Raw genomic sequence first — 21,509 nt, forward strand, 5'->3', positions numbered from 1 at the left:
GGTCGAAACAACTTCATGAAGGAAGCCGATAGAAGGATTCGGTTGAGCTGGGCGGCATTAAGCAGACTTCTTCGAATCTTCACATCAAAGATTCCGCAATACCTGAAGACAAAAGTCGTCGAGCAACTATTGCTGTCTATTTTAGCATACGGTGCCGATATTGCCGTATTGATGAAATGACCAGTCCACTAGTTTCAAGTCGCTTAGCGTGCGATGGAACGGACTATGCTTGTTGTCTCTCTCAAATATAGGATCAAAATTGACTTGAAAGACTATCCGCGGGAGAATGAAAGTAACTGTCATAGCCCACAGAATCAGTAAGTCGAAGTGCCAGTGAGCTGGTCGCCTGTTGCGCAGGATGATTGGCCACTGGAGCAGACGTGTCCTAGGGTAGAGACCGCGTGTTGGCTAACGCGGTATAGAACGTTCTCCGGCACGCTAGACTAACATTGTCGGTGGAAGGTACTTGGGGAGCCCTACGTCCAAAAGTGGACTGCGATAGTCTGATTTGAGATAATGACTACAATATATTATTAAGTTATTTTTTTTTAGTTTTTTTTTATAAAAACTTAAATTACTCTTCCAGTCATTAGAGACGGTTTTTAACTTTTTATTAAACTATTGTCACGACGTCCTCTACGCTTAAGATAAAATGCTTAATAAAATACCTATTACCTGATAAAAACCTATAAATTATTTCAACAGGCAAAAGGCGTGGGCGTTACTAACCGAGTACAGGCCGGTTATTAATCATTTTGAGTTCAATTAACCGTGAGGGTAAGATTCCAAATACGTATAAGTATTTAAGGAGCACAGGTTATGACGTTTATATAGCCTTCATTATTTATTACATACTTGTTAGACATTGTTTACAGACAAACAAGATCAAGGACGCTTGAGTGATCTTTCAAATAATATTCACTGTTAGGTGATGTCACTGATTAAGTTGACACTCTCTCCAATGAACATGTCACTTACTCCCGACTGAGCTTATTCTAAATGATGATTTGGCATTGGTGAATTTTTGCAACAAATTTATGTACATACATCGAATAAATTAGAAGCTGTTGTGCTCTATTTCAATAAAATTACGTTAATAAGGTATAAACAAAGATTTTAATAAGCTCTGTCTGAATGAACAGTTTTTATCAATTTATTTATTTAACAATTTACTATGCGTACTGAATTATATAATAATACTTGCCATTGAGATTCACGTATACCTAATTAATGTTCACCACTTATGTGAGTGAACAAATCTTTAACAATAATGAGCGGTATTTGATAAAACTGAGTATAAGCTATATTGTAGCGTATGTATATACCTGATAATAACTTAGGCTATAAAATATCATGTTTTTATCCCTACTAGTGGTTCTGTAAGTACATAAACATGAAGATTACGTAACATGAAGCAACGTTACCGCTGAATTAACATTTGAAGAATTATCTCCAAGTATGTAAGAACAGGAAGATAAAAACAAAAATGCTGTCTATCTCGTTCCGTGATAATAGCTGATAGGCAAATAGTTATCGTTATGTGAAAAACATCCTGTAATCTCAAGTGACTAGTATAATATGCAAAACTAGTAGAAATTTCACTGTTCAGTCTTGACCTTGAAAAGTACTAACGATGCGTAAAATATTCATACCAGACACGAGTCAGTACCTACTGCTAAAGAGAATCAATGTTTCGATATTAATTTAGAATCAATAAGCAGTAAGAAAACACATTTGCTTGTTATTTAAGCAGTTCATAGTAATTTATGTCTTAAATTTATGAGCAGTGAGAGTTTAAATGTAATGCGCAATTTGTTCACTTTTCAACATGTTCTAATCGTATTTGTTAACGTGATCTGCTGCAATATTATGAAATGAAATAAAATGAAAATGTTTATTTTCTCCATGATTTCATTAAACATATTTAACGAATGTCACAAAATTTACTACAATCGCAAAACAAAAAAAAAAAAAAAAGAAAAAGCCAAGGAAGCAAATAACAACAATCAATATATATATATTCATTGTGATCTTACTAATACTTTAAGTAAAATGGTTTTGTTTTAGAAAATAAATAAGTAATTAGTACATTTTAAATGTGATATTTGTCGTCGCAAGTGGCATGCTTTATAATATTGGTATATTAATTTATTTTAGCTTGATTATTATACAAATGTAAGTAATGACCCTTAATGTCTTTATAATCAGCATAATCATACCTATACGTAAAAAAGTATAGCCTAGAATCTAGCGTAACTATTGATCATAGGTAGTTGTAATCACATAAACTATGGGTCTGTAATTTTGTCGTCACTTCGATGGAAAATATTAACTTTTTTCACATATTTATGTTGAAATAAAGCGATGTGTCAGGTAGGCGACGCATGGTGTGTGACGTGTTGCGACCAATACTGTTGATATTTCAACTGACGTTTACTGACGCGGCAACGTAGGATTATACCTAAGTATAATGACTTGTGATATTTCGTCGCGTCGCGTAAGGTCGTCGTATTTGTCGCTCACTTGACAACAGATAACAATATGTGACGGTTCTTACCAATTTCTGTCAAATTGTCAAGATACGCGAAATACTGTGATTTGATTATAGTTTGTAACGGATATATCTAGCCTTATGTCATTTATATGTTAGGATTTCATATAACGTTTACTATAATAATGCATATACAATTAATCTACTTCCTATTAAATAATTTCAGTATTTATAAAAAGGAACGGTCGAATTCTTCATTTTTTATAGAGTAATGTTTATTAAGTAGAACAAATATTCTTATTTTATTTCATACTAGCTGACCCGGCGAACTTCGTATCGCCTAACAGTCGATTCTTTAATTTTATTAATTTTGTTTTTTTAGAATTTTTCTCTCCGTAAGAACCATCCTCGTACTTCAAGGAATATTTAAAAAAAAGAATTAGCGAAATCAGTCCAACCGTTCTCGAGTTTTGCGCTTAGCAACACATTCAGCGACTCATTTTTATATTATTTTTCATATAATATATTTTGCTTATTTCTTTGTAGCTTTATTATCTATCATTGATAATAGTAAGATTTGAATGACGTATGTTTTTTTTTGTTATTTTTAATATGCATAATAAACAGTAGATATATTAATTACTAGCTGACCTGGCGAACTTCGTATCACCTTATTTTTTTCTGAAATATAATAATAACATAATATATCAAAATAAAATATAGCCTATCTTTTAAGTTGGATCGAACTGCACATGGTGTACGAATTTTATTATAATAGGTTAAGTGGTTTAGGAGTCCATTGAGGACAAACATTGTGACACGAGATTTATATATATTAGATTATAACGTCGCGTTGGCGCAACGGTCATAGCCATGTATTGTACCTGTTGCACTGGCGGTTGCGGGCTCGATCCCCGTACATGACAAACATTTGTATTGGCCATATAGGTGTTTGCCGTGGTCTGGGTGTTTGTGCAAAAATTAAAAAATTAAATATTTATTTTTGTCGTATATTTTAAAATCATTGTATCTAATTATAAGTTAGTTAAATAGAATACGTGAGATATTAAAGCATTGCCCCTTCTTTTTCTTTTTATGTTACTAAAAATAAAAGGTTATATTTCATTATTCTATTATTTTATACTGGATTTAAGTACATTTTCTTATATAAAGACATAACTTCATTTTCACCTTTACAATTCAGTTGTTCAAATTGTTTGATTTAAAAGAAGATTCAGCACTTCTAGGTGGGATGTGACTGGAATAAGATAAGATTAAAGTTAATTAAAAGATTTTAAAATGTCTCAAAGCGTTGGAATTTTTCCAATTGTCTCAAACGCTTTTCGCTTGTAGAAGTAACTAGGATACTGAATTTTTTTAAAATCAAATGCTTTCGTAATTAATTAAGTAATTTATGAGTCTGAATCCAAATAAAAAAATAAAAATTTAATTAAATTTAAATCTAATTCTATATTTCAATTTATTTATATTATATTTCAATTTATTGTTATATTCAGTATTAGGTATATATTTCAATCAATCTAAATAAAAATGAATTGCGAAAACGTACGCGCAAAATTTTAAACAAAATTGGATCATTCATTCTTCATGTTTATTATTATCAGGTTCATTATTGTCAGGACATTATTTATAAAAAATAAAACAAAATCCGATTTATGTGCGAAATATGGGGGTAATATATCGATTCAATTAAAAACTACTTAATTCAATTATAAAAATACTAGGCATACTGGTAGTAATAAACTTCATATCCAATTTAAGTTTATAGCAGAATAACGTCAGAACAAATAAACCTCAAACGTATCTATGACGTCACTTTGTAATAAAACTGTTTCAAAATATCTCCCTATTTAAAACATACAGTCTCTTAAACTGTTGTCACTCGTAACCTAGCGCTCGGACAAACGATATTATAATTACAGTGCTCGTGTCTCTGTTCTTGTTAAAGATTATTTAAGGCTGTAAAAAAAGTATTTACTGTAAATTAAATCGACGACAAATGTACTTTTGTGTATTATATTAACATTAAAAACACAACAGTATAACCAATTAGGCTTTAAAAAAAAAAAAAAAAAAAAAAAAAAAACCAAGGAGGCTACATTGTAGAACTAAATGTTACACTATCGTAAGAAAAATAACCCCATTTTTCGTTACATTTTTCATTGATTTTAGCAATATCCTTTAAGTATATTCTATTGCCTTCATCGATAAATTGGCTATTAAACACTAAAACAATGTTTTAATCTGAACACATAGTTCCTGAGATTGTTGCTTGAAACAAAAAAACTCTTTTCAGGATTTTTTTGGAGTTTACCCGTTAAGGATCTAATTTCATATAAAGCCCTAAGTATTAAAAAAATATGAGGAGTAAAATTTAAAAGAAATAATAATAAAATTTGAAAGAATGACCTCATTACGTTTCTCGTAATGCCATCTATCGCATAAAAACGCACCTCGTCGTGACGTATCATCGATAAGTAAGCCTTTTTTGTGCCTATTTAGACACTCGATCTGAAGGAGTAAAGTCCAGTTGTGCGTCGGAGTATTAATAGAATATATTATTTGAGTCATTATACAACTTTTTCAAGCTAAGCTCAATATATAATAAAAAAACAACAACAACTATTTTATCGTTTCACCTTTTCTAAAATTTATTCAATCACAAAGTTTATAAATATTTGAATTTTTTTTTTGAAAAGTAAACATTGATAAAACTAAAATTGAAATATGAATTTTCTCTTGTTTTACAAAATTAAAACTTCATACTGTTTAGTTTTTCTGCGTACTGAAAAAAACACGTTAAATTTTTTCGATTCAAAATAATAAGTTCAAGTGATTCGATATCTCAATTTGAAATCTATATTTAATACAACGAATGCATCAAAAATCAATTATTTTAGAGATAATCGGAGTGACCCAGTTACAACGGCGTTTGAATATGGAGTGATTTAGTTTATTGAGAAAATATTTCATGGCGTTTGCGATCGCTGGCACCGTTTAACCAAGAATTTTGAAACAATATATTTTTACGCATTAATAAGAGTGATTTGCTTTTTCTTTACAAAATGTTTCTTATGTAATTCAGCATATTGAAGATAATGATTATTAATTTGATGTTGGGTTTGTGCTGTGGTTTCAAAACTAAATTTAAACATTAAATTATAGTATAAAACCAAAAGTTACTTTATTCAAGTACGCTTGAAAAGCTTTTTTAATTGTGATTTTACAAATTAAAATTGTATTTGGTTTAATTAATTTATTATAGTCAAAAGTTAATCTATCATCGATTAGGAATGTAAATTCTACAGAAAAAGAACGGCATGATACTCCGCAGTTACTCAAAAAAAAAAAAAAAAGTGTTTAAATATAAAATTAGTCATTTCTTGAAAATCTAGATTTTGTGAAAATTCGATATTGGTGTAAATTAAACGCATTTAACAATATAAAATCAACTGAAAGGACGAGTAGTAGACAATTACAGTAAGGTTTTACTATAATAAATAAAAGATGATTAAAATTGCTGTTATATTTTTTGGTCTAGTGTATAATAAATACAGGCTACGGTAGTTGTTTACGCGAGAAAGATTTGTCTAGACGATACGGGAAGTTGAGAGGTATATCGATAACGTCTCGCTCGTTTTCCTCTTTGCGTAGACAAATTTAATTTGTAAACCGAGATCGTAAATAAAAAGAAATCATTTTTTTATATTATGAAATAAAATATCTATGCATATTTTTATATATATGTTTATTATATGTATGTATAGGAAAATTTGTCATAGCATGTCAAATGTTCCTTTTATACTTGCCTAATTGGATATTTAAGCACTTTTGTTATTTTTAATTAATTTACGTACTGTATTGAAACTTAAAATAACACATAAGTTTCTGACTATCTTTATATGTATCATTTATATTATAATTATTATTATATTTGTTATTATAATAATTATTATTATACTCGTGTATCATATAACTGTCGGTTGTTACCTAGGAAACAGACAACTGTGACTGTGTAAACATGTTTATTATTTGTACGATAATTACGGTTATTTTATTTTAAAAAGCTTTTAACAAATTCACTCCTTTTAGAAAGTGATTAAATCCCCTTTAATTGCTATTTATGATGACAGAGGGTCTCGATATATCTCCATTATCATAATAAGTAAGAAAAATATTAGTGAGTTATTATGTTGTCATATTTATCAAATGCTTTTACTTTTTTATTTAACCTTTTATTTAGATTAATTAAAGTGACAATAAATTATATATTAACATTTACCCTTCCTAAAACAACATAACGTAACGTAGAAAATACAAAAAAAGCCATTACCTAGCAGTCAACAGCGAGTTCTAAAGTATTAATTTGTTTAAAATCAAAAATTTAGTATTTATTATAATCGAATTATTGTTGTTTGATTCCTACAAAACATTACTATTATTATATTTCAAAAAAAAAGTTAAGTGATTTTGTTATCAAATTACTATTAAAATCAGGACTTTAATAACATTTATGTAAAAATCATCAAAAAAAAGTTTGATAAAAATTACGTAGAATCATATTTAACAATGATATGTTTCATTTATTCGTAGATTTCATAAAAATATATAACTGATTTATAATGTACCTTTTTCATTAACTTACAAGAAACATTTTGGTTATTAGTAGTTTAGTGTTTAAAAATACTCTAACAATAAGTGTAAACAAATGTGTAGTCAAACAAAATGTCAACAAATAATGACTTAAAAAGTACCAATAAACATTTATGTAAAAATCATCAAAAAAAAGTTTGATAAAAATTACGTAGAATCATATTTAACAATGATATGTTTCATTTATTCGTAGATTTCATAAAAATATATAACTGATTTATAATGTACCTTTTTCATTAACTTACAAGAAACATTTTGGTTATTAGTAGTTTAGTGTTTAAAAATACTCTAACAATAAGTGTAAACAAATGTGTAGTCAAACAAAATGTCAACAAATAATGACTTAAAAAGTACCAATACACAGGTAGGTATATATTTTTTCTTGACTGATTCTAATGGCTTTTAGTTGTGTCAGTGAAGCACGGTTGATTCCGCTAATGTCACGTAGAGTGGAGAATACACGAAGGAGATTGATCGGTGCGGTTGAGATAACAGTCTCAATTTAATTTTCAGGCAAAATAGTCAGACTATCATTGTTACACGTTAACCTAAAATAACAAACGTTTAATGTTAAACTAAAACCACAGCTATTAGTAACTAAAGTATTACAAACTTACTGGGACAGACATATGATTTATTAATTACGAGTATATTTACAAGTAAAATTTTATTATATTGTAAGTATATTTTTTTTCTTGTTGTATAAATCTATGTAACATTTTAAAACATTAACAGTTTGACGTGATCATGATATTTACGTGACAAATGGCACTTAAATATATTTAACGGACTTTGTACTGACATCTATACAAATAAATAAAATTGGAGTGTCTGTTTTTAATATTAAAATAGCCGCTTTTTACTAAATGCATATGGATGTATACACGGTACATATACCTAAATATATATATATATTTTTTACAATTTTTGTCTGTCTGTCTCTGTCTGTCTGTCTGTTTGTTCCGGCTAATCCCTGTAACGGCTGGACCGATTTCGATAGGAATTTCACTTGCAGATAGCTGATATGATGAGTTATTTTATTTAAAAATTTATTTATTTAGTGACTCTACGAACTGAACAATATTTTTTTTGAAATTCCACGCGGACGAAGTCGCAGGCACAGCTAGTACTAAATAAAGGTAAATATACCTAATATTTAATTTCGGTAGCTGAAACCGTTAATGGCATTGCGTGTTACCGCTTTATGAATGAGGCCATTTGAATACGTACTCCTTTTAACATTGCTTCCTACTTTGAATGAGAAATTAAGAATTATTACGGATACTATATAAATATGTTGTAACATATACTACAATAAATTTTAGTATTTTGAGGACCCAGGTAAGTAATTTAGGTAAAAACACAAGTATAAATAAAACCTCAACTGTTCTTAATACTCTCGAAATAAGACATCTAAATAGAGAGAACACATAAACAGTCTAAAATGAGAAATAAGTCTCTGAAAAGTTTTTGGAAGCAGGATAAAACTATTTTACAGCTATCTGACAAAAATCTAATATATTATTTTGTAATGTTTACGCGAATTTAAATCATTATAATGAAACAACTTTTTCGGATATTATCGCGCTTTATTAAGTCTTTAGATGCCCGACGTTTCGGATACTTTACAGCAACCACGGTCACGGGAGGACTCACAGCCCTCACAGTAAAAATCTATTATGTTCACAAAAAGTATACACTAAAAAGTAATTTACGAGTAGTGCAATCAAAACTTGCTACTAATTGTTTTATCTTTTCATTTTCGTACCTATTAATTAACCACACGATTTCAATTCCTTATCCACAACAACCAGAAATAAAAGGGTACATTTCAAGCTAACTCATAAAACAATAAAATTAAATCACAAATTACAACCTTTAGATCTATGTTACACGCGATATATTTGTTAAGTAAGCACATAGCCCGGTCTTTTAGTCGGCGCCTTTTGTATTTAAAAGGGCGGGCGTATCTGACGTGAATATATTTTCTTTTCTGCCTTAACTTAGCATGGCGAAATCGTTGATCGCATATTCTGTACTTGTTAAGGAACGTATTATAATGGCCGCACATCGTAAGTCTTAGGCATTTTAGAAAATTGTCTTCTAACAGAACTTTCTCAGTGATCAGGTAACATTAAGTCCTGACTTTCGGTAGACATGCATCTGACTTGTATCATAAATGAACGAGTATCTCGATGAAAATAATATGAAGCTAAAAAGTATATGGAGCGCTTAGAATAAATTATATTTATAGGTCGTTTACGATTTATTAGAATTTTTTAATACACAATATCCAAAATTAAAGATACTCAACATCTAACACAATATATAACTTCGGAAGTAGGTGCTTCATTTTGTAATATTTGAGTATTAAATTTTCCTGGTTATGTTTTAAATATTCCATAAGTGGGACAATGATGCCCTTCCGTTAATAATGTAATATTTCATTCAAGTAATGGGAAGATCGTTAAATAAGTTAGTAGTTCTTGAGTCTTACTTGGATCCTACTGTATCCACTTTAAATTTAGTACACATATTACATTCTGTGACCTACATCGAAGTCAATACAGAAAATTTGAATATGCAAATCACTTTTAGGGGCCAAATAAGAAAAAGGCAAAAAGTTTTACAAGCGATACAGAGAGGTATATTATATGAAAGAATATTTTGTAAAGGTTTCTTTCCAAAAAAAAAAGTTTTTTTTTAAGTAACTTAAAATAAATGACACTATAGTACTTAAAGATTGCAGAAAAACCCACAGTTAGATTATGTATAATTTTTTATGATAATTCTCTAATGTAAGTACGAACTTCTATTTGCCGCTGAAATGTATCGGTAAGCAAATTTATTTCAACATCATTAAAATAATATAACAAATTAAATTCATTAAAAATTAAAAAAAAGCAAAACTACAAACTGCGCCAAAGGGCTAGTCTAAAAAATTATGTCAATGATAAAATTAAGCAACTGATGTAGATAACACTGACCTTCACTTTTCAATATGATGTCTTGTGTGTAAGCGGTAAGCGATTTATTAAAATAGGTTTTTATCTGTCTGTGAATTCATAATGCGTGAAAAACGTTTATTGTGAGGACAACTGCCTTTGTGAGTCATTTTAATACAAATACAATATAGTGCCAGGTCAAACTCCTGCTCCTTTTCAGCTTTCAAGCTATTGCAATTCAAAAAAATGTATTTTTATTCAATTTGACAACCCTGTCCTTAATCGCGTAGTCATTCACAGTCAATAACATTCTACAATGGCTCTTTCACATATAATTCGTCATTCTAATATTCGTATAGGGTAAACCGTATAGCTATTGCCCACTTAAGGACTTCTAATGCATTGACATCAAAAAAATAAAAAAGTATTATAACAATCAACCATTTATTACTTTTTTCTTGTTACCTAATAAATTCTCCAACAGAATATTAACAGTTTTTAGTTAAAACTTACATAACATAGAAAATAATTAAATAAACTTAAAATCTTCTAAAATGTACAGTAATTGCCCCTTTCCTATACTAATTGCCCACATCACAGCATAGTAATTGCCCAGAAACTCAAAATGATAAAATAAACTTTAAACGTAAATAAGTAATCAAAATAAAATATTAAACTTATACATTCAATAGGATAATCTTCAATATTTCAAAATAAATTGTGTTTGGCTCTAATAACTCTATCAAATAATTCTTTAGCTGATGTTGATGAATCAAAATCGCCAGAGACAGAGTCATCTACTTTAAAACAAAGATGGCATAAAAATAAATGTGAATCGGAGCCGTTGGGTATATTTTCTTTATGTTTTGGTGGAATGCAACGCACATGAAAGATCTTTGAACAAGAACTGCAAGTCAATTCATTTTTTATCACATTAAAATGACAAACTCCACAAGTAGGCTTTGGTACAATGTTACTAGGCTTTATTACAATATTATTTAAAACAGTGATCTTTTTTGATGTTGAGATTCCTCGCTTTTTCTTATTTACTATGTCTATTTCTTTTTTTAACTTTTTGGTATCAGTTCAAATTATGGCTCAGAATGATCAATCAGTTGTTGGCTATTATTCCCTAAAGTTGTATCTATTTCCTTAGAACTAATAGTCTCAGTATTAGAATTCAGAGTAAAATTTTTATTTTTTGTATTTTCCTCTGATTTTTTTTATCAATATTCTTAGTATATTTATTTTCATTTTCAGTCTTTTTATTTTCTTTGATCAACTTCTTCTCTTCTTTTAATTTTAACAGATTTTCTTTTTCTTTTTGTTTTCTATTTAATGCTTGCTGCTTTAAAATTTTGGGATCTAATGGCATAAGGCTGTCGTTCAGTTTGCCCTTTTCCTTTCTTTATTGGCATTTCTGGCTAAGCTAAACTTGCTTCTGTTACTCCTTCTGATGTTCTGACTGTTAGCTTCGGATGTCTTTTTAAAAATGCCTTCCTCCAACCATCACCTGGCCTATTATTTAAAAATGAATTGCGACGCAAGTTTTCCACCAGGAACTTTTGCACGGTATCTAAAATGTCTTCTTTATTTCGGGAAATCCTTTTCTTGCCGAAATTATTACCCAATCGTCTCAACGACTTTCTTCAGTTATAGTTAATATAGGTGATGGCCCTAAACTAGTTTTATGTCCTGGATTTTTAATGTGGTATCGGAGACTAAACCTAGGAACACCGTACTTTTCAGCTGTTTATCTTGTAGATAAATTGTTGGAAATATCTTGTACAGCTTCGATGGCTTTCTGAAAATTCTCTTTGCTATATTTAACTTTTGTTCTCTTTGGCATACTGTAAATGTAATAATAATAACCATTTAGATAATCATGCATAGCAATTGTGAAACAAGTTTAAGCAATGAACAAGTTAGACACTACTTCATGTGATGACAAGACACTTTGGTAAAAGAAATGCCCATAACAATAATTGCCCTGGGCAATAACTATAGACAATATCATATGGCAATAACTAAAATCATGGTGGGCAATCACTAAAAATATGCAGATTTACATGCAGTGATTGCCCACCGTTAAAATAACCGTTAAGAATTAATATTACCAATTATATTACCAGGTATAACTGATTTAAAACTGAGAAAATACATATAAGTTCATGATAACTATACGCCAATAGTTTAATATCAAATAAAATGCAAAAAAATGAGCCTTTAAGCAAGTTATTCCTTATGAAAACTGTTAAACTACTAACCTTTTTGAATAGCACGTTCACCCGTCTCGATAAAATCCGTCATTACTATTTTTTTTTCTTTACATGTTGCCAGCAGTCAATTTTAAAAATACTATACACTAATCACAGAGCCACCTAGTAAATTCTAATCGAACTAGAATGATTCAAGAATAGCACATGAGAATATTTTTCTTAAAGTGGGCGATCACTGTCAGTGGGCAATCACTCTCTGGTTTACCCTACCATTAAGTTGAGAATGTAAGTGTTGTCTGATAAAAATAGGGGATAGAAAGTTAAAACGACTTTAGTATTTTTTTATGAACTGAAGTGAACTAAAGTAACCTTAATCGTCGTGCTAAACTTTGCAAATTACTATTATAGAAAGGGTACCACTACGGATTAGCGAGTTGATAAAAATTCTCTACCAAAAGTAAATATCTTCACAAGGTTTGTATGATTATTTATCCTACAGTTTCGTTATGGCGATAGCACATTACGTGACAAAAAAAAAAAAAAATCAATAAAGTAAATGACAGTATTTCTTGGTTTGGCTTGTCTAATACTAAGAGTGTGAGTAAAGGCAAATAACAGTATTGTACGACTGAGTTAACAAGAACGGCAATATTACGGAAGTAATATCTATACATATAATAAAATGGTAGGAAACTCAAAACTGTACATTAAATATTTTTTTAAAAGAATATTTGGGGTGTGATGTACAATCGATACCGAAGCCAAAAATATAGTTTTTAGAATTTTTGTCTGTTTGTCTGTTTGTCTGTATGTATGTCCGGGATAAACTCAAAAAGCACTGCATGGATTTATTTCAAATTTGGCACAAACATTATTAAGAAGTCGGGTCAACATATAGGCTACATAATATCACGCTACCACCTACGGGGAACGAGCAGTGAACCTTTATTTCTTCAACGCATTCTGTAACAACGTGTAATCTAACGACGCATATTTGAATGTTGTTGTTATTATGTTAATAACCATGCTATAAGCTAGCTTCACACTATAAATAAAGACATTCTGTAGCATATTTAGTATCAGCATTGCACTTGTTCGAAGCCGGGGCTGGTCGCTAGTAGTTTATAAAATTTAATGCGCTAGATAAGAGTTGGAAACTAGAATCTTTCCATCCCTTATTTCAATCATCAGGTCATCTATTTAACCTATTCATTTGCTTTGTTACGGATATTCATCAGCAGCTGTGATCACATGTATACCTAGACTTTTCTGCTATGTAGTTGTATATTGACGTATTGCAACTTATGTTACATCTTGGTAACTACGACGACGACTACTAGTAGTACTAATTTTAGACTAACGACAAAAATAAAATACGTTTTACCTAAAACTATTAAACCAAAAACCTCATTACTGATAAGATATTGTATCTCCGATGTAATTTCCGTTATAATTCTTATGTTCAACATTAATAATCATTTTAATCAAGTAGGTATCCATTAACGTAGCAGGACCTCTGCTACGTTAATGGATACCTTTTTTTTTTTTTTTTTTTTTTTTTTTTTTTACGTGGGGAAAATCCATCATGGATACCCTCCAGCACGGGGGCGCCAGAGGGTTATGTCAGACTCCTACTGACTAAAAACCACCACGTGTGAGCAGTCGTCCGCCTGGGTGGGGCGAGATGGGGTCGCGTTAGCATTCGCCATCTCACCCCGGCGGTAGGCCCGGATAAAGCCTCCGGGCCCCGGCACAATGGTTGGGTGGTCTCGCTCACAACAAGGCCACCCCTTAGAAGTGTGGGGCCGTGTCGCCCGGCCGGCCGAAGTCCCCCGACTATCGGCCGGCGACCCCACTATTACGAGGGGGGGAGGAGATGGGCAAACCGTCTCCTCCTTGCCCCCGTACGTCTGCGCCGGAGTGGGTCAGCGGAGACGTCATTCTCCCTGGCCCGCTCCGCGGTCTCCTTCTGCGTCATTACCTCTTCGCAGAAGGAGACCGCCGCCTGCCACGATCTCTCACTGTCGAGCATGGCTTTTACGACGCTCGGCAGTGAGAGATCCCGTCCGAGGACCGCCGAAAGCGCGCGCCGCTGTGACTCCCACGCGGCGCACACCTCCAGCGTGTGGAGCGCCGTATCCTCTGGTGCCCCACACTCGTGGCAGGCTGAAGTCGCCTCCCGTCTCGCGATTTGGTGCAGGTACTTGCCGAAGCACCCGTGTCCGGAAAATACCTGCACCAAACGGAAGGTCAGCGGCCCGAACCGCCGCCTCACCCACTACGTTAATGGATACCTACTTCGGCTTCTACTACCTTGTTCGGCTTAATTAAAACAAGCGCTATAATAAAGCAGTTTTAATTTTGATTAGGTACTTTTATTAATATTTCGAGGGTGACGCTCTGTTCCAAGCTATTATTGTATACCTCACAAAATTACAGTTTTAAAAAATGTAGGATTTTATTATTTCAGACCATTTAAGTGTAGTAGATATTTTAAGTATACTTGAATAAGATTTTTATCTGATCTTTATTAATTGGTTGACTTCATTTGAAATTTTCCGTATTTACTGCAAACAGTACTTTAGTTACTAAACCAATATCTTTTAAAAATATTTGAGGCTTAAAGTAAATACTAAATTGATCTATAAAAAAAAATTGTAAACCTAAGTAAAAAATATAATTAATTTTATTGACAGATGTCATATTACATAACTCGAACTTAACGTTTACACCTGGAAGTAGTACAAAGCGACACCTTTACAACTCATGGTCAGTTACAAATCTGACGAGCTAAACTGTCTTACTAAAGTTCTCTTAATTTATTCAGAAGGGCAATCAGAAGGCACAAAGTTTACGTCTTGACAGAGACATGAAGTAGAGGTATATTTTTAGCTTTCATTACTGTTTATAAAAAATTTAAATGTCTGCTTTCATCCCTTGTCATAAGAATCTAAGTTAGACCTCAGTTGTTCTAAAACAGGGTACGTTCAATTCAATAGACTCTCGAGGGATTTGTCTGGGTTTAGACAGAAAACATTTGTAAAAGAAAAAAAAAAAAAAACATGTCGTTTCATGAGGCTTGTTGATTTACTTACATAGTGGGGATAAATGTGAAATGAATATGTTTAATTGTACATCGTATTTGTGTATACATTTTTACTATTTATATACATTTTTTTACAAAAGAAAACTAGTAAACGCACAATCGTTTCGCTGATTTTTTTTATTCTTCTATTAATGTCGGCAAATGTACATTCTTTCTTATTGCTGTATATTTTTAACCGACTTCCTAAAAAGGAGGAGTTTCTCAATTCGATTGTAATTTTTTAATGTATGTTACATCAGAACTTTTGACTGGGTCGAACGATTTCGATGATTTTGTTTTAATCGAAAAGTGTTATGTGTCATTTGGTCCCATATAAATTTAACTGAGATCTGACAAGTACTCCTAGAGTTATATCTCATAACGCGTACTTACATGACTGTTTTTTCGTTGACCTACGTTGTATTAAACCGCATAACTTTTCACTGGTTTTTTTTTTTTGTTTTGATGATTCTTATTTTAATTGATAGCTAATGATTATCATGTAGTCTCATTTAAATTTGATTTAGATCCGATGACTACTTTCTGAGTAATCTTTGATAGCGCGTATTTACTTGACTATTTTATTGTCGACTTACGTTTTATTACTGGTCGATGTAATTGAAGTCGGTTTTTTTTTCGTTTACGAGCAATCAAAATTATTTCAGTCCTTTTCAAAAGCTTATCAACAAACAAATTGTTTAACTGTAACATATTTTTTTATCAATTTTTTTTCCGTAGTTATATATTCTTGTCATCAAAGATTAATAAACGTTCTTTAAAATAAATTGTGGTAAGGAATCTCTACAGATCGTAACGTACTATAGCAATTTCTATCCGACCACCACAGAACGATATTTTTGAGTGCAAAGTACAAGAATTTAGCTTTTTTGGCAACCTCTGTGACAGTTTGATGAATTGAGTAATATAACGTGTCGTTTCGGTCATTTCATTCTAATTGAGGAGTCCTTTACTAATAATTTATGTAGTCTTACACATTAATATTGTCTTGTAATAAAAAATGTTTGTAACTACAAATAAACAGATTTTCAAACTTGTTTTATAATATTAAATCCACTTGAAATTTTCATCTTCCGGTCATTAGTTGGTGTCATTAACCTCTTGCCCGCTTTCAACTGTTTAAGTTCAATTTTAGAAAACCGAGTTTAATGCATGTGGGTAAAAATGTTGTTAGACTGAAAATAGGTTTGCGTCGGACGTCCGGAGTTTGCGGTGTATGGGTAAATGGGGGTAACGCGTGTACCCGTTTAGCCGGATATATGATTTAAGTTGCAAAACAAGTTTAAGTATTTTCGTGGAATAAAAATAAAAATTAACCACACAGAAGCGAGAAATCAAGCTGTTGCAATGGATATGGTTATCATTAAATACATTTTATCATAAAATAGATAATAAATAATTGTGTTTGCTTGCAAACGACAAAAACCGACTTCAATCACATCGACAAGTAATACAACGTAAGTAGATGAACAAATTTAACAAACACACTAGTCGTCAGTACGATTTTCGAGAGCTTCCCTTGATTTCTCTGAGATTCCATCATGAGATCCTGGTTTCCTTATCATTGTACCACACTTGGGATATCTCCTTTCCAAAATATATATATATATATATATATATATATATATATATATATATATATATATATATATACACGAATATACATACGATTGAATTGAGTAACCGCCTCCTTTTTTGAAGTCGATTAATAACGAATGCCTAGGTAACCGATAGTCAGATCTTTAAATTCTAGTCAACACTATTCCTTACATTTTTCTTAGTTTCTCAAAACTAACAAAATGTAGAATTGTTTAATTTATTTAGCACAATAACAATAAACACATTAGTCATATTTTTAGTAACATTCACAGATATGTATAACAACGACTAGAGTAAATAGCACTAGGTATAAAACATACGAACATAAGACGAATTATTGTTAAACTAGCTCAGCAGAATAAAATACAATTTCACATTAATATATGAAACAAATAATCAAATAGCGTAATATACTCAAAGTGCACCTACTTTCTAGTTATGTCCAGATAAATTCCTATTTCTTTACATCATTCTGTAACCGTTTCTGACATATTGAAATTAATGTCTTTAGTCTAAGATCCGAACTAGAAACTTCACCCATCTGCTTAATGGATAAAAATTATTTTATATGTACTTTAGTGCGTTGAAAATAAATCGCTAAAGGGTTGGCTGAAAAGCTTCCGACTAATCTATAATTAATTCAAAACTGAAAAATATGCAACCTTTTCGTTTTCTTTTTAATATATTAAAATAAATATAAATAATAATAAACCACTTTATTTCAACTAAAGATAGTATACATAGCAAACCTTAAATCTAGACACATATAGTGCAATGAGCGATCTTATCACTAAATAGCGATCTCTTCCAGATTACCCAACAGAAAAAGCTAGCAGTGTAACGGGCTTGCGCAATAGTAATAACGTTTAATCAGAATACATATATAAATTTCTTCAAACATACATACATATATACAGATGCAACTAAAATACAATAAATAAATAAATAAATAATATAAATTTATATATATTTATATACACACATTCATACATATACACAAACACGGGTACATAAATACATATATATAAACACATACACATACACATATATATACATATACATAAAAACAAACATGTAAATACACATACATAAGCCAATGAATAAACGTACGCGATAAAATTATTTTCATTCATTAAACGGATAGGTGGAGATCGTCGGTTCTCCTACAGACTAGTATGAATTAAGCTGCCACATCGTTCAACTTGTGCTGGTCAACACTTTTGACTTCACAATAATTGAAATTAATGATTTATTTAATTTGGTGTAACCAGAACAGTTGTTTGAAAAAAATTACATTCCTATGATTCACAGTAATGATTGATGAATACACCAGTCATAAGTGTGTTTCTGTAATACAAACATATTTGATTATTTATATTTTGTTTATTTCGTAATAACGTTGAAATAGCTTAGTTTTGCTTTTTTACATCATTTGTTTTTAAATGTATAATATTAAGAAAATGTGAATATATTATAAAGTAGTTGACATGGCGATCTTTGTACAACATATTTTTTTTGTGTATACATCGGTTTTTTCTTCTACTTCTTGCCCTGACAATAATGAATGAACACAATAAAAAAATACTCGATTTAGTTCAGTCGCACGGAAGTTATGTAACTACATACATTTTGATGATGCTTTTTTATATATAAATATAAGATAAATAAATAAAAGTTTATCAATAAACGGAATAGTACCAATTCTCACATAATAAAAAAAAAAATATAAACGTCACACGCATGATAACTTTTGTATCGATGTGGAATTACGCAAAAAATAACCGGATTAAATTAAGAAGTGTAATTTTTTGTTCAGTACTTTTCTTTATCTTATTACATACATATTTATTCGTATAATGTAATAATAAAAATAGCCGGTTGTGTGTGCAGTTAGTATTTGCGTCATAGATTATTGTTATTATAACAACAATTCAGCCTGTAACATCCCACTGGTGGACAAAGGCCTCTTTCTGCATACAGGAGAAGGAATGGAAGTTAATCCACCACGTTGCCCCACTGCGTTTTGGCGGATATATTTCGTAATATGAATAACAATCGATTGTTATTATATAACAATAAAATGTGTTATATAAAACATATAACTATAATAATATGTTTCAATATAACTACCTATTAAATTATTATTGAACGTACGTACAAAATCATCGTACTGTTATGAATAAATTCCCACACATTTAAATGACTTGACTAAACAATATAATATACACGCACACTAAAGTAATGTTGATAACTCGTTAAAACGATTCGTGTTGCTAAGCAACAAGGTATAATCTTAATATATATAAATCTCGTGTCACAATGATTGTCCTCAATGGACTCCTAAACCACTTAACCGATTATAATAAAATTCGCACACCATGTGCAGTTCGATCCAACTTGAAAGATTAGGCTATATTTTATTTTGATATATTAATTATTATATTTAAGAAAAAAATAAAGAAGGCGGTACAAAGTTCGCCAGGTCAGCTAGTGTACTTATAGTTTATTTGCCATAAGAAAAATTTGAATAATAGCTCTTACTCTCTACTTAGTTAAGCCATTTTATTTTATTCTATATATTGTAGTAAATTAGAACGCATTGTTAAAAAGTAAAACATTCAAACAGGTCAATTTACTAGATTTCAATTAGTTTATGGACGTGGCTAAGCTAAGTGACAGCGATGTCTCATTATTTTTAACGCGGATAGACCATACACATTTAATCAAAAGCATAGTATTTTATTTTCTTAAGCACTAGTAAAAATGTATCAGTAATTCATAAGAATACTTCCAACGTTCAATTTGACAGTTTAATCTTACAAATTATATTTATTTTGAACAGGAAAATAACATTATTCAAAACGTACGAGTATACGAGTATTAAAACATTGTTGCGTCACCTTTGTGTGCGTTATGTCAATTTTTTGACATGTTTTTTGTTTTTGACGTGCGTTCTTGAAATTAAACTTTTTTAATGCTTATATATATTGTTAGTTAATATTCATGTATAGGATTTTGATATTTAACCAAATAGTAGAAATCTTTTAATTCGTGTAGAATTATTTAATGTTTATGTCTAATAATAATATAATATAATATATATATATTAAAAAATTATCTTCAAAATCGACCAGTTAAAAGTTATGAGGTAACCACACATTACAAAATAAAATAAAAAAAGCATTCGAATTACGAATCTTCTCCTTTTTTTAATGTTCCTTAAAAATCATAGCTACTTTAACATTACAAAATGTATAACCAAATAATTGTGTTTGCTCGCAAACGAAAAAAAAAAACCGACTTCAATTACATCGACAAGTAATACAACGTAGATCGACGAAAAAATAGTCAAGCAACTACGCGTTATCAAAGATTACTCAAAAAGTAGTTATCAGATCTCGATAAAATTTATATGTGACTACATGATAAACATCAGCTTTCGATTAAATTAAAAGTTATCAAAATCGGTACACACAGTAAAAAGTTATTACAGATTTTCGAGAATTTCCCTCGATTTCTCTAGGATTCCATCATCAGATCCCGGTTCCTTATTACGGTACCAAACTAGGGATATCCCCTTTCTAACAAAAAAAGAATTATCAAAATCGGTACATCCAGTAGAAAGTTATGCGGTATAATACAGCGTAGGTCGACGAAAAAAGCGTCAAGTAAAAACGCATTATTAGATATAACTCGAAAAGTAGTTGTTAGATCTCAAATAAATTTAAATGGGACCAATTGGCACACACCACCTTTCGATTAAAACAAAATTTGTCGAAATCGATCTACCCGGTCAAAAGTTCTGATGTAACATACATAAAAAAAAAAAAAAAAAAAAATACAGTCGAATTGAGAACCTCCTCCTTTTTTGGAAGTCGGTTAAATATAACTTTACACGAATCATTAAATGTTTCACTTCACACATCACGTAGAATCAATCTAGCTTTTGAACCTTAACAAGACTAAACTAAAAGGCACACCACTCACCATTCCAAGTTTTGAAATGGACAGTTGAGTTGAAATTGAGTTTATCGAAGTAATGTATGTTACGATTAGAAGAAGCTTTGACGAGAATTTTAATGCTAAATAAGGGTTTTGAATTGACAAATATAATTGTCAATTTTGAATAATGAATATATGGGTATTACTGTTTAAATTAATAGCGTTTGCTTATTGCTTATTTAATTTAATAAATCGTGGATATTCTTTTCGTGACTACTGTGTACTGCCACTTTTATATTGTATATTTTCAACAAGTCCACTTTAATCTTAACTTTATTTTATCTAAGATATCGTCAAATATTGCTGTACCTTACGAAAGACTAGCTTATATTTAAAAATTAGAAATTTATTACGTAAGAAACGTATGCTTTTTTTATTTTTCATTGTGCATAAATATTTCTACTAAATATATATTATATCACGAAATATAACCCTTATCCCTTATCGAGAAAAAAACAACAGCTTATCTTTATGGA

This window comes from Melitaea cinxia, chromosome 23 (genome assembly GCF_905220565.1).
Source record: "Melitaea cinxia chromosome 23, ilMelCinx1.1, whole genome shotgun sequence".
In the NCBI taxonomy this organism is placed as follows: Eukaryota; Metazoa; Arthropoda; class Insecta; order Lepidoptera; family Nymphalidae; genus Melitaea; species Melitaea cinxia.